Source organism: Lissotriton helveticus, chromosome 2_1, assembly GCF_964261635.1.
Source record: "Lissotriton helveticus chromosome 2_1, aLisHel1.1, whole genome shotgun sequence".
Lineage (NCBI taxonomy): Eukaryota > Metazoa > Chordata > Amphibia > Caudata > Salamandridae > Lissotriton > Lissotriton helveticus.
Genome location: NC_136059.1, coordinates 1,441,212,451 through 1,441,226,391, shown reverse-complemented (window position 1 = coordinate 1,441,226,391; position 13,941 = coordinate 1,441,212,451). Strand labels below are relative to the sequence as shown.

At 44.6% G+C, this 13,941-nt stretch overlaps 1 protein-coding gene across 2 annotated transcripts in view; it reads left to right on the top strand.

The window, feature by feature from the left end:
* CNOT6L (CCR4-NOT transcription complex subunit 6 like) overlaps positions 1–13,941 on the top strand; it is a 931,406-nt gene that overhangs the window by 581,590 nt on the left and 335,875 nt on the right. The window lies entirely within an intron of this gene.

Below are 13,941 nucleotides of genomic sequence, written 5' to 3'. Positions count from 1 at the left end.
ATGATGTTCAAAAGTTGTTATTAATTGTTTTAAAGTGTCACAATCCCTCTTTTCCTTTTTTAATATGTAAATAATAATTATTGTAATCGGGTTCTTGGAAATGATTTAATGAATTTTTTACTTATGTATAATGTATGTGCTTTTATGGTGATTTTTAATCATCGAATAAAGAATCCTTGAATTGAAATTGAATTGACTTCCTGGTGACATAAAAGGTCTTCTTTATGGGGCCATCTGGACCTTGAGTCGAAGAACGATTCCTTGAGGAAAATTAAACCAAAATTTTCACCACGTATCTTGAGCACCCACCTCAATATATTGTGCAGCATATCCTGGAGACGATCTGTCTTGTGGCCTCCTTCATAAAGTGTCCTGCTTCATAAAGTGTCCTGCTTTTATGGGCAATTGGAGTAACTGCCCTGTTTTTGTAATTTCGCAGACACTTAGCATCTAAATATTAGCCATTGGCAAATGGACCACGCAAAGCTCTTTGTAATTGACCCCATGCATAAACAGCAACCAAACTTGTTCCACGAGGCATCGAGAGATGCTACTTTTCTGTCTCTCTCTAAAAAGACAGTGTTGGACACCATTGTTCCTTCTATTTGTGTGACACATTCCTGTAGAAAATTAATTAATGTTCAGCCATGATAAAATGATAAAATGAGTGCTCAGATCAGCAGCAATATATTAAGCTACAATGGGATAACCCAGTATCCCTCAGAACCTGGGCAATACTAAAGTATGGTTCTGTCGGATTCAAAAAAATTACTTCCACAAATTACTGAATTAACTCGGCACTTCATTTCTTTTCAATTAGGACAATCAAAACAAAAAGCCAAAAGCCCCCAAAAATAATTATATCCAAACCATGTCGGGTATATCAAAGTATTTTATATGAATTATTCACATTCATGAATACCCTATTTGCATTTGAAAACAATTTGAATACACTGCTGAAAAATGGCGCATCGATTTGTAAAAAAAAGGAGATTCAAGTGCTCAGTGATATATCGTGCAGTGGTACATTCGTGACTTCATATACAGTGGGGAGAGGGGAAGGGGGGTGTTTGGTCAGTCAAATTCTCATTGTATAGTTGCTACTGTGGGCCACGTTCGTTAGCTATGCCACAGAATGCCATAAAGCTGATCCAAATGTTTTTCGTCGACGTTTCAACCCTAGTACGGCCCTATTCATGGGTCACTGCGGGTCTTCATCAGGACTGTGGGGCGGAGAAGGGGTTAGTCAGTCGATTCACGTAACGGGAACAGACGTGCCGGGTTTTCTCTGCGCTGTTTGTCCTTGCAAACTAGAGATGTCTCGATTGACTAACCCAAGAATGATTACGCACTGGGTACAGATGAATTAATCTCGACTTTGAAGCTTGCTGTTCTAATCAAGTTACAGCAGAACTGCAACTTGTGGGAATCAGACCCTTGACCTTCTTCTTAAACAACTGATCCGGTCACTTCTTCTGCCTGGGAGCACCCTCCGTGGGCACCCAGAGGCTGCTCACTCAGCCCCACCCTTTCCCTGCCCCCCCATCTTGCTCTTTGCACATGGCACAAGGTTTTAAAGTGGATTTGCTTCTCTACTGAAAGCCAATGGAGCTCCCAGAGGAGATGAGAGGCCCAGGCTCTTTTCGGCAGTCTATAGAGCATCCTTGCACCGAGTTCTGGCCACTTGCACCCATCTGATGGAGGCTTTATCAGCCCCCAGATAAATTACGTTGCCATACTCCAGTCCAAAATGAATGCCTTAATAATCATACTTTGAGCTGGGAATGGGAGTAGCAAGGTGATTATCCACAGCCATTTCAGGATGGTGAAACGGGTGGCAGCCACCTTCGCCACCTGGGGCTTCATTGGCAACTTGTTGTCCAGCAGGAAGCCAAGGTTCTTGACCTTGGGGGCTGGATCCTGAAGAGGGCCCAGGATTTCCGGCCAATGCTGGGGACCTCCGTTGTCTCCATTAAGTTGTAAGTGAATAGTTGTTCTTCTACGCTGTGGCCAAGCCCAATTAGGAGTTCGAGGCAGCGGAGTTGTGATTCTGAGAAGATTACAGGGAAAAAATTATTTGCGTGTCATCTGCATATGAAAATAAGGTAAGGTCACAACTTCCCACCAAGTCAGCCAATGGGCACACATAGATGTTAAGCAGTGTTGAACTTAAGAAGGATGGCTTCCAGGAAAGGGCTGTACCCTGGAGACCTAGATTGGCCAGCCTCTCTTAGAGAGTGAGATAAGATAGTGTTGAAGGCCGCGCTGAAATCAAGTAGGATCAGCACGGAAGTCTCACCCACATCCAAGAGCCGTCTAAGATGTTCTGTGACTTCTAGAAGTGCTGATGCGGTGCTGTGTCCCAACCTAAACCCAGATTGAAGGACTCCATGAAACTGGAGTGTTGTCTAATAACATGCTTCTCCATGATTTTAGCCATGATGGGAAGAATAGAAATTGATTTAATTAGACCAATTGGCAGGTTCCAGATTAGGGTTCTTGAGAAGGGGCAAGACCATGGTATGTTTCCATGCCTGTGGAATATGCCCCTCCATTAGGGAAGAATTGAGGAGTCCCACCATAAGCTGCAGAATGACTGGATCTAGAGTATTAATCATCTCTTCTACCATAATGTATTTTTTGATGCAGCTTGGGACCACACTACTTCTTTTTTTATTATTGTTTTTTAGTATGAGCTTGTTCATTATGTTTTATCTCAAAAGAGGGTCATATGAAGGACACCGTCAGAGTGTTACGGTTATGTATCTAACTGGTGGTGACCCTGCTGTCTGCATTATTTTGCAGTACTGGTTATTGATAGCAAACCGATATAATTATGGTTCGTGGGAAATCTGGGGAGTGTGAACGCTGTTGGCAAGATAACTTAGTGAGTAAAAGTGTACTGGGCCAAGAGGTGCAATGGTTATCTGTTTTTTCTTGTTTATATAGTTTATTTGTTTTGTGCTATGTATTGTATAGTATTGTAATTGCATTTATATTTATATAGCGCGTACTACCCCTGACGAGGCGTCAAAGCGCTTTTTCCGCGAGTAGCACGCTACTCCGGGACTCATAGAGGCTTAGTGTTGAATAAGTATAGTGAAACATGCAAGTACATTTTAAGTGTTGGATAGGTTAGTCAGTTATTTGGATTTGGAAGGATAGCAGAAGGATAGAAGAGGAAAAAAAATTGTATTTATATAGCGTTTGTTACCCTTGATGGGTGTTGAAGTGCTTTTCTGGCGAGTAGGACGCTACTCCGGAACCCATAAAGGATTAGTGTTGAAAATTAGTATAGTGAAATATGAAGTCATTTGAGTGGTGGATATGTTATTCAGGTATTTGTATAGAGAAGGGTAGGTTGCAGGATAGAAGAGGGAAAGAGGTTTTATTTATATAGCGCTTGCTACCCCTTGATAGGGTTTTGAAGCACTTGATTGGCAAGTAGCACGCTACTCTGAAACCCATAAGGATTACTGTTAAATTGGTTTGGCGAAACATGAAAGTAATTTGAGTGGTGGATATGTTAGTCAGTTATTTGCATTGAGAAGGATTGGGAGGGGTAGAAAAGGAAAAAGGTTTGCATTTATATAGCGCTGGTAACCCTGATGGGGTATTGAAACACTTTAATGGCGAGTAGCACGCTACTCTGGAACCCATAAAGGATTAGTGGTATAGTAGTATAGTGGAATATAGAATTTGAGAAGTGAACATGTTAGTCTATTTTTTTGATTGAAAAGGAGAGTGGGGGAACAGAAGAGTGAAAGAAGTTTTGTTTGTTTGAGGTCATAGCAGTAGGAGGAGGTTTTTGGATGAGTAAAAATGGTTTTTTGAGGGGGAGAGTAAGAGGGAAGAGTTAAGAAAGGTTTGTTTTGGGTAACAGTATAGTAAAAGAGATGTCGGATGATGCAAGAAGGGGTAGAATAGTAGACAGTCTAGAAAGGGTTATTTTAGGGATCATATAAGTGGTATGGGGTTTGGGATAAATGAGAGAGTGGATGTAGAGGATATATTGATAGATGTGTAGGTTGAGAGATAGGATAGTGCATTGGAAAGAGTAATAGAAAGAAGTTTGAGACGAGTCAGAGGTTGGGCTAGAAGATGTATTGAGAGAAGTATAGGCTGAGAATAGGGTAGTGCATTTGAAATGCTAAATTAGAAGAAAGTGATACATATATAGATCCATAAGTACATTGAAAGTATATAGATTCTTAAAGGAGGTAAGTATATGTATATTAAAGATATTGATAGAGGTACAGGATGAGAAATAGGATAGTGCATTGGATATGCTTTTAACAGACACACAGATCCAAGTACATGGAAGGTACATGGATGGACAATGGAAGTAAGTACATGTATACCAAAGATGATTTTTTATTTTTTTATGTATTTATTTTCAACAACATAATTATTCTACATGTTTATACAAAGCAATACACACCTATAGGTACTTATCTATAGTGAAAATAAATGCTTATATACAGAGGAATATGCTGTAAATTTCTGTTTGCATATGGTGCTTATGTGGGGAAGAGCCAATTCTTGAGTAGTTTTCTTAAGATAAGGTGGTTGATGGTGGATCTTATATTGGGGGTAAAGAGTTCTATGGTTTGGCTGCTTGAACAGAGAAGGATGAGCCACCCATGTTTTTTTCTTGTATCTTGGGATTTTGAGGCGAGATGCCCCTTTAGAGCATAGGTTTCTTTGTTGAATGTGTTTGGTGATTTTATTCCTGATGAAGAGCGGTCCCATTTCATGTATTGCTTTGTGGGTGATACAAAGTAGCTTGAACGTGGATGTTCTGGCAACCGGTAACCAATGCAGGGTTTTCAAGGCAGGTGAGATGTTCAAGTTCAAGTTCAAAGTGCTTTATTCGAGTTTTACTCATAAAAGCAAGACATACAACATATAATAAAAAGCGATTAAATTTACAGAGTCAATTTAGACAAAGCACATACACAATATACCTACAAAAATTAAACAATTAATAAAACTCTGACACATCATATATACAGGTTCAAAGATCATTACCATCAAAAAAGCCAGAGGAATAACAATCGTAATGACAATGTGAGAATCCTCTAAAATCCATAACATTAAAAGTTCTAACCGATGATACGTTAAATAATCATTAGCAAAAAAAATAGACAAAAATCTAGCAGTCTCTGATCAGCTAAAAAATTACAGAGAGTAAACAGTAGTTTAGCAATCTCTGGACTATTATTAAACGGTTACAGAGAATAGACATATGTCTAGCAGTCCCTAGGAAATTTGGTAGAGGGTGATTAGTTTACCAACAGTCTCTGCCTTAAGACCCATGCCCACCCCAAATATTTTGCAATGGCAATATTGATCCAATCTTCAGTAGTGGATTTTACAATACGCAACGCCACCATACTACTTTTTGTGCCTAAGTTCCTACACATAGGAGCCAACCAGACACGCCTTGGAACAGAATATACTGGGCAACAGAACAAAAAGTGACCTAGAGTTTCATTTCCTACCCCACAGACTGGGCAAGTGGCTATGCCCCCAGATTTCCATTTAGATGTTAATTTACGAAGAGGGAGCGAGCCTGCCCTCAGTTGGAATAACAATTTTCTGTCCATGGGGATCGTGATGTAATCCCAATACTTTTCATAGTTGGGATACGTCTTGATTTCTAGGAAACTGGTGGTCAAGGTCCCATTATTAGTACTAAGCATGCTCCTATTGGCAACATGTTCCCAAAAAATGTTTTTTAAAGCGATCTTAGTGGGGAATAAAGCCCCAGCAGGATCGGTCCATAGAGCATTTAGTCCTAAGTTAAACAGTGCAATTTTTAATGTTTTAAACCATCTAATTTTATGGTAATGGTCAGATTTAATAACATCAATGAACCCATCCGCGTAGTGAGAGAGCTCTGGCGTAGTCCAAAGTCTACGCCAGAATAGAATCGGACGTAATTTAGCCTTTTCCGAAATTTCTCTCCTTCCTAACTCATAACGCAGGGGCAATAGCGGACTGCTCTGTGGGGTACCTGTTAACAGCCTAAGAAATTTATTTTCTGATATTTGGAGCTCTTGGAGATTTTCATTCCCCCAAAGCTCCGCACCATACAAGGCAGACCCAATTGCTTTTGCCTCGTATATTATCAAGGGAGGTTTGATGGGTTTTGTCAGTGATTTCCTATGCTCCTTGATAATAGTGCCAGCTAGCTGCTTGTGCCTCAGTATAGCAATATTTAGATGTTGTTGCCACTGGAGATAAGAATCCCCAAATAAGTAAAAGATTTTACAAGTTCCAGAATGCGACCACTCATGGAAATATTTGATTTAAAATTTCTATGCGAATTAAAAGCCATGAGTTTTGTCTTGGACGCATTCACTTCCAGACCGTGATCAACACAAAACTCATCAAATATTGCCAATGCCTTTTGCAGACCACTTGGTGTTTTTGATAAAATTAAAGTATCATCGGCGAACATTAAAATAGGGACTTTCTCACCTGCCAAAGAAGGGGCATCCACAGCCCGAGTTTGCATGCGGGCAACTACACCATTGATAAAAAGGGTAAACAATGTAGGGGCCATTGAACAACCCTGACGAACCCCGCGCTCTACGGGAAATTCGGCAGTGTCATTCCCATACCCTCCCCAGCGTATCTTGGCATAGGTGCCCTCATGCAAACGCATAATTAAAGTCAACAGGTCCCCAGGGACACCTAGTGTCTCTAGCACTTCCCACAGTTTAGCCCTAGGTACCAGGTCGAAGGCAGCCCGCAGGTCAACAAATGCTGCATACAGGCTACCTCCGCCTAGCACCACGGTCTTCCACTGTATCAGTTGGAAACGGAAGACTTGATCCACAGTGCTGGTTGCCCTGCGAAATCCAGCCTGGAAGGGGGATAAGATGTTGTTGTCATCAATCCAATCTAGCAACCTATTGACAATTACTCGCCCCACTACCTTCTGGATAGTATCAATTAAACTAATGGGGCGATAGTTACCAGGCTGAGCTCGATCTCCCTTCTTATATATAGTGATAATTACAGCACCCCGCCAGGTTACTGGGATGTCTGCACCTCTGCTGATAAAATTTATTAACAGATAAATGTATTTGCACCATTTTTCAGTGTCATTCAAAAAAACATCTGCCGGAACCCCGTCAATTCCAGGAGCCCGCCCACTTCGAACAGTATTAAGAGCAGTAACTATTTCGCTCTGAGTGAAGATGTCCTCCTCTGCTGGTAAAGAAGGCATACTTCTTCTATCTGCTGCCTGGTCTCTGGAAGCATACTGATCACAAAAAAACTTGACCCAAGCATCCTGAGGGACATTATTAGAACTAGCCTCTTCTAACCTGTCATGTCCCCATTTGACTAAATGCCAAAATAACCTAGAGTCCTTCCGGTCACTTGCACTTTTTAAGTTATTCCAATGTGCCTCATCCCAATCTTTTTTCGCTTTTGCTATGCACTGTTTGTATTGTTTCCTGGCTAATCTAATAACCTCTAGATTTTTATTTTTGATTGCATCACCCAAAAATGTTCTTGCCACCCTACATTCATGATTGTACCATCTTGCTGCTCTATAGGTGCAGATCTGCCTTTTATTTACCGGTTTCAGAAAATGGCATTTGATTTCATTAAAAAGAGCTTCATGGACCTTGGTAACAGTGTTTTTACTAAGGGGGAGCGCAACCTCACCCTCAAGGGCCGTGATAGCCTTATCAGTTGCCATACTTATTTTTTCTAGAACCAGCTGATCTGTTTTAACACTAGTCCACCTTAGCCTGCGTAAATCATTAGTTGGCACAATCAATGGGGGTAAAGGATCAGCAAAAATACTAGGTGCAATAACATCAAACAGACACAGTTTATGGCGAACACATAGGGGGTTATGGTCACTCTCTGGCCTTTCCTTGACCTCCATATCAATAATAGATGACCATAAGGACATACTACATATAACATAGTCAATGCGGCTCTCGGATCTGCCATTATTAAAAGTCATGGCTGGCACTCTGTCTGACTTAGTACGACCATTCAAAGCCCTTAACCCGTGTTCAAGGCACATAGCATTTAAACCTAGAACATCCTCAGTCCAACGAGTTATTGGGATTGAATCAAGTGCGGGGATATCCCAGATCTTATCTTCCTCCGCACCTAAAAAAAGCCTCACCAGTATCAAGGGGTTCAAAGGTACGATTTAGGTCACCTGCCAGTATAATATTATTCCCAGAGGAGTGAGTGTCTAGGAGACTATACAGAGACGATAGGACTACAGATTTACCTCCACTTCCTCCTCTAGCATATATATTATAAATGTCAATGGAGGTGGATGAGTCCCTCGTAAATCTAATAAGCTGTATATCTTTAAGGTTAAGCTCCAGATTTTTTACTACAATCCTCAGGGACTGGCGGACCCATATAGTGAGACCCCCCATCGGTCTCCCTTTGGGGCCTTTGGAAGCTGGTACGTAGAAGTTCAAGTACCCCAAAGCAAAGACAGGATCACAGGCCCATGTTTCTTGAAAAATGCAAACATCGTACTTACTGACAAACCCAAACAGGTGAGATGTGTGAAAACAATGGAGCGGTGCACTCCCAGGGTACTATGAAGTTAATAATGAAGCTTGATCAGTTTCTTCGTGGAAACAATCTTTATTTAGGTAAATCCAAATACATAGACACATACATCAGCCAACGCGTTTCGTTCATGAAATGAGCTTTGTCAGGGCATGGATAATGTAAAGTGAAGGTGTCAGTAGACAGCCTGGAATGGTAGTCACAGCATAACAGCAAATTGGAAAGTGATTTCCAGTTGAAGGAGTATTTGCGTGTCATCTGCATAGTTATAGCACATGAATTGAAATTGATTGATCAGTACCGGTAATTACTTCATGGAGATGTTGAAAAGCACGGGCGAGTTGATAGGACCTTGAGGGACCCATGCTTTTGTGGAGTATGGTTTGGACGAGAAGGGTGGGGTATGGATGACATTACTTCTGTTTTGAAGGTATGACGCGAGCAGTTCCCTCTATGCTGGCTTCATAGAGTCTTTGTTTCAGAATGCCATGGTCAACCGTGTCAAAGTCAGCCGAGAGGTCCAAAAGGAGTAGCGCAGCAACCCATGCTACGGTCAACTATATTCTTCAGGTCATCCCAGATGGCAAGGAGGGCCGATTCAGTGCCTCTTCCTGGACGGAATCCTGTTTGGAAGTCTGAGAGTATGTCATTCTCTTCAATGAATTGTGACATCTGGGCGAACGCTGCTCTTTCTATCAGTTTGCCCAGGAAAGGTCCATTTGTAATGGATCTGTAATGGACAAATTAGTAACAAACACTTTTATAATGCATGATGATGTGTCAGTAATTCATCATCATCATCTTTATAATCAATCACCAGTATCATAAAAGCACATTAAACACGTTAAAATCAACAGTTAGTTTTACGTAACGGTTATACAAATGAAACAGTCAATCAGAAATCAAGTTCTTTTGGACAGAAAAGCTGTTAAAGAATGTTGAAAAAAGGCACAGAAGACTGTCTAAAACCAGAATGGTGGGGGCGTGGCCAAGATGGCGACTGAGTAGGACGTGCCTACTCGTCGCTCCAGCTCAAATCCTGGGCCTTGGCTCCAAATTTGCTCTTCTGACTTGCAGAGACCACATACAGTCCCGCTTACCTACCTGAACCCCCCGGGTGCCTGTGAAAGAGCCAAGAAGGGGGCTACGAGCAGTGGTGTGGAGCTCCAGGGACTACTGGGCCTCTGCCGCGGGCTGCAAAATGCCCCTCGTGGTGTGGCCTATCACGGCCTATCATCAACTGCAGGGAGCGCCAAGACCTCCCTCCTCGCCTCTATGAAGAGTGAGGCCTGTGGAGAGTGCGGGACGGGAACGCAACTTGGCTGGGGACGGGGCGGTTGCTCGGTCTCTGGTGAGCTGAGCACGTAGCGGTGCGCTGACGGCCTGCCCCCCTGACTGCACTGCGCGGAGTTGGAGGCGAGGGACGTGCGGCCCGAGGACGAGAGGAGGGGCGTTGGCAGGAGCTCCCAACTTTAAACCTAAAGCGGCGAGGGGTGCTGCTGGTGTTCCTCCCTCTCCCCCACCTGCACCTGCATTGGCATTGATCACTTCTGCAGCCCCGAACGGAGACAGTTGACCAAGTTAGGAGGAGTGAGCTAGCGCCGGGTGGCAGGCTTTGTGTGCATGGTTCCTGCCCCCACACCCCGGGCGTTTTGAGAGAGGCTGGAGCAAAGCCTCGGCCCGCAGGCCTCGATCGGGCAGTGTCGGGGGCGCAGCCAGTAGGCCCCTACTGTTGTTGAAGGGTCGACCAGGTGGGGCCTACTTCACCCAGGGGGCAGCGACTTGGGTCCGGCGGGCGCCTCGGGGTGCCCGGGGCACGGGCCACTCTCGCAGAGGACACGGGCTCAGCCAGCACGCACCCACACCTGAACTGGTCTGAGCCAAGCCTTGTCAACTATGCCTTGAGAGACCCAAGCCATCAGACGGAAAAGACAGGGCAGAGCAGCGTGAGGCGCTCTCTAGCCATATCCATTGCTGACTACCCGATGGGGAGAAACCAAAGAGCGGGTGTGATTCCCTAGAGGACGGTAGATTGGCGCTCACCCTTCTAGCCTGCGCAATATTCTCTGAAAGCCTGGGGAGCGCCAACCCTTACCTCACTTAAATCAAGCACCGCTCTATTCACCGAACGTTGCCCTCCGCGTCCCATCCCCCGGGCTCAGAGGCCGGTGACCGAAGTGAGGGAGCCGCGGACAGATCCCTCATTGGAGCGACCGCCAAGGGGGGAAGAAGGACAGGTCTATTAAGGACCTACTGCTCCAGCCACAGGCGCCCAATGTGGCAGAAAGCACCGACCCGGTGGACTCTGGGGAAGCTGACACTCCACTCACAAGGGCTTTCATTGACACTCTATTTACGTCACTCCGGGACAACTTCAAGCAGACGAAGGCCGAAATTGCGCAGGACATCAGGAAGGTGCGAAAACTCCCTCGGAGACAGGGTTGGCACCCTCGAAACTCAAAGCATGAGCAGGGATGAGGAGATCGAGCTCCTCTAACAGGAGGTGCTGCGCTTGAAATATCAGCATCTGGACCTCCAGGCCCACGCGGAAGAGCTGGAGAACCGCTCCAGGCACAACAACATACGCATCCGCAATATTCTGCGTGAAGCTGAAGGTCAATACATTGCAGCCTTTGTGGAGAGACTCTTTAGGTCGATCCCTGATGCCCCGGACGACATGGAAATCAAGCTGGACCGCACACACCAAGTGGGCCTGGGGAGACTTTCTCCTGCGCCACCCGGATATTTTCACATGCGTGCACGATTTTCAATTAAAGGAATAAATCCTCCAACAAGCTAGGGCCTGTGAGTCCTTCCAGGGTCATCGGCCCCTTCTGTTCCAGGACTTAGCGGTTTCCACCCTCAAAAAGAGGAGAGACTTCTGGCCTCGCACAGCGCACCTCCAGCAAAGTTATATACAGTATTCCTGGGGGCACCCTTTCCGCCTAATCTTCCGCCACAATGGGAAGATTCAGCAAGTGCGATTCGTCAAAGAGGCCTGCCAACTGCTCAACATATCTGAGGCCGATGCTGACGGCCCACCCTCGCCTTCCAGCTCCGAGAAGGGTGTGCGACATGGGAGCTGGTAGTCTGTTGGTGCAAAGACTTTGAAGTCTTGCCTGTATCCGACACAATTGCTAGAGAGAGACAGGCAGTACTGGCTTCATTGGGAAACGACGCCTCGGGCATAGGTTGAGGGCGTTGCACAACATAGCTGCTACAGATCTTTGTTCCAGTTATGTGCAAATAGCTGGATGCATGCTGGTTGATGGATAAAATAGCTTTTAAAAGAAATCTTACCACCCTCCCATCCCCTCTGACTCCAATTGTAGCCAATCCCTCCTTCTCCCCGGGGCTCAACGTCAAAGCTTATGTGCGATGGACAGAAAGCGTCTCAAATCGACTGGACATCTCTTCAACGTTGAGCGCCTGCTTTCTTTCGCGGACTTACGTCGCGGGACCGGGTTCCCTGAGTCGGAACGCTGTCGATACCACCAGATAAGACACTGGGTCACGCACCCTGAGACTCGCCGGCAAGCCCGCCATCTAACCACCTATGAAAGATGGCTTTTATCGAATTCAGATGACGCCCACCAGATATCACAGCTCTACAGCCTAATCTGGCAGCCCATCCCTCCCCATCCCGTCCATACAAGGCGCCTAGCCAGAAGAGATGGGAGGGCGGGGCTAGAACGCGCTCTCACCCAACAGGAATGGCAAGACATATACTATAGGGCCAAACACACGGCACTCAACATGGCCAGAATCGAGACAGCTCCTAAAGTTGTTACATACTGGTACTACACTCCTGTGCGTCTTTACAAATACAACCCACTTAAGAGCTCTCACTGCTGGTGCAGGTGCGGTAAGCTAGGCTCACTTACTCACGTTCTGTGGGGCTCCTAGGCTGCAATTCTATTGGGATCAAATCCTACGAGATATTACTTCACACTTCGACACAGAGCTGCCCGGGTTTCTAGCTTACATCCTGTTGGGTTTACCTAACGCTCTTACATTTCCTTCTCAGTCGCCAAGGGGCTGTCAAAACGCATTGGCATTGGGGGCATCTCTACAAAATATTCTCACACACTGGGGCTCGAACCGCATACCTTCATACACGGGCTGGTTACATTCTGGGCATGGAAAGGATATCCCTCTCATTGGCCGGCAAAGGGGCTACATTCCCTGACATGTGAGGTCCATTTCTAGCATTGCTGTCCTCTGAATTTATTTAAATTACTTGCCTCAGGTACCTGAGGCCAGTGGCGGCTTGAGTCCACCTTTTGACCCACTACATTCCAGTTCACTTCAGGCGTTCACTTAGAAAGTGGTACTTTTGATCACAGTTACTTTCTTTCGTTGTAGGCAAGCTCCATGCCCTAATTGTGTAAGACCAAAGGAGATTCCTACAGATACATAGGGAAATTGGTCTTCTGCACATAGCCTCAACTCCTTCCAAGAGTTACATCACCTTTTTACTTTAAGCAAACCACTGAACTCCAAACATTCTTTCAAAATCGTTCAAGCAAAGCATAAAGGGCTCTATATACACTAGACATTAGTTGATCAATCATGTATGACATCGAAAGGAACAGCCTTTATGCAAACCAGGCCAAATGTGTTGCTTACTTCCACATGCCTTGGCTATCCATTTCATGGGCAGCGTAACAAGATGAATTGTGTGATGCATTAATGTTTGATAGTGCATGTTCAAACAGACCACTGCCATTCCGCACATGCTTATTTTAGCAACATCGCACTTATGGATATTTTCAAGGCAGCAATAGGTCATCTATTCATGCATCCAGAAAACATTACTGTGTTCATATTTATGCAAAGAAAAAAGCTCAAGTGGGTCAAACAATTTTAAAACTTTATTTACTTTAACGATTACTTCTTACCTACCTTATTAGCCTTAATGGCTTTCACACTTCTTTTAAGTTGGTGCACAGTATATGATCTAGAGCAGTGCTACTTTCATGTATCCAACATTTTTCTGCGTGTTGTGTTGTTGTAGATTCACATGCACCTCCCACCGTAATCTCCTACTCTAATTAAGACACAAAGCTCACACACCTATTCCGATAGGGAAACAATGGCAGAGTTTGAAGGTTGTATGTCGTTACTACGCATTCCGTTGCAACGCATGCCTTTTCCACGCATGCGTTACAACGGAATTCGTTTTCCCCGCATCACCTTTACCACGTTGCTCGTACGTCGTAAAAAAGGAAGCGGAAGTTTATTCCAGCTTCCTCTCTAACGACGCTGATTTCTTCGGCACGGCAGGTTCGTTTTTTTTATGGGGGGGGGAGACCCCCCAACCCCCCTTTTTTAATCCTACGCTTTTTTTTTTCCCGACCGGAATGATTATTG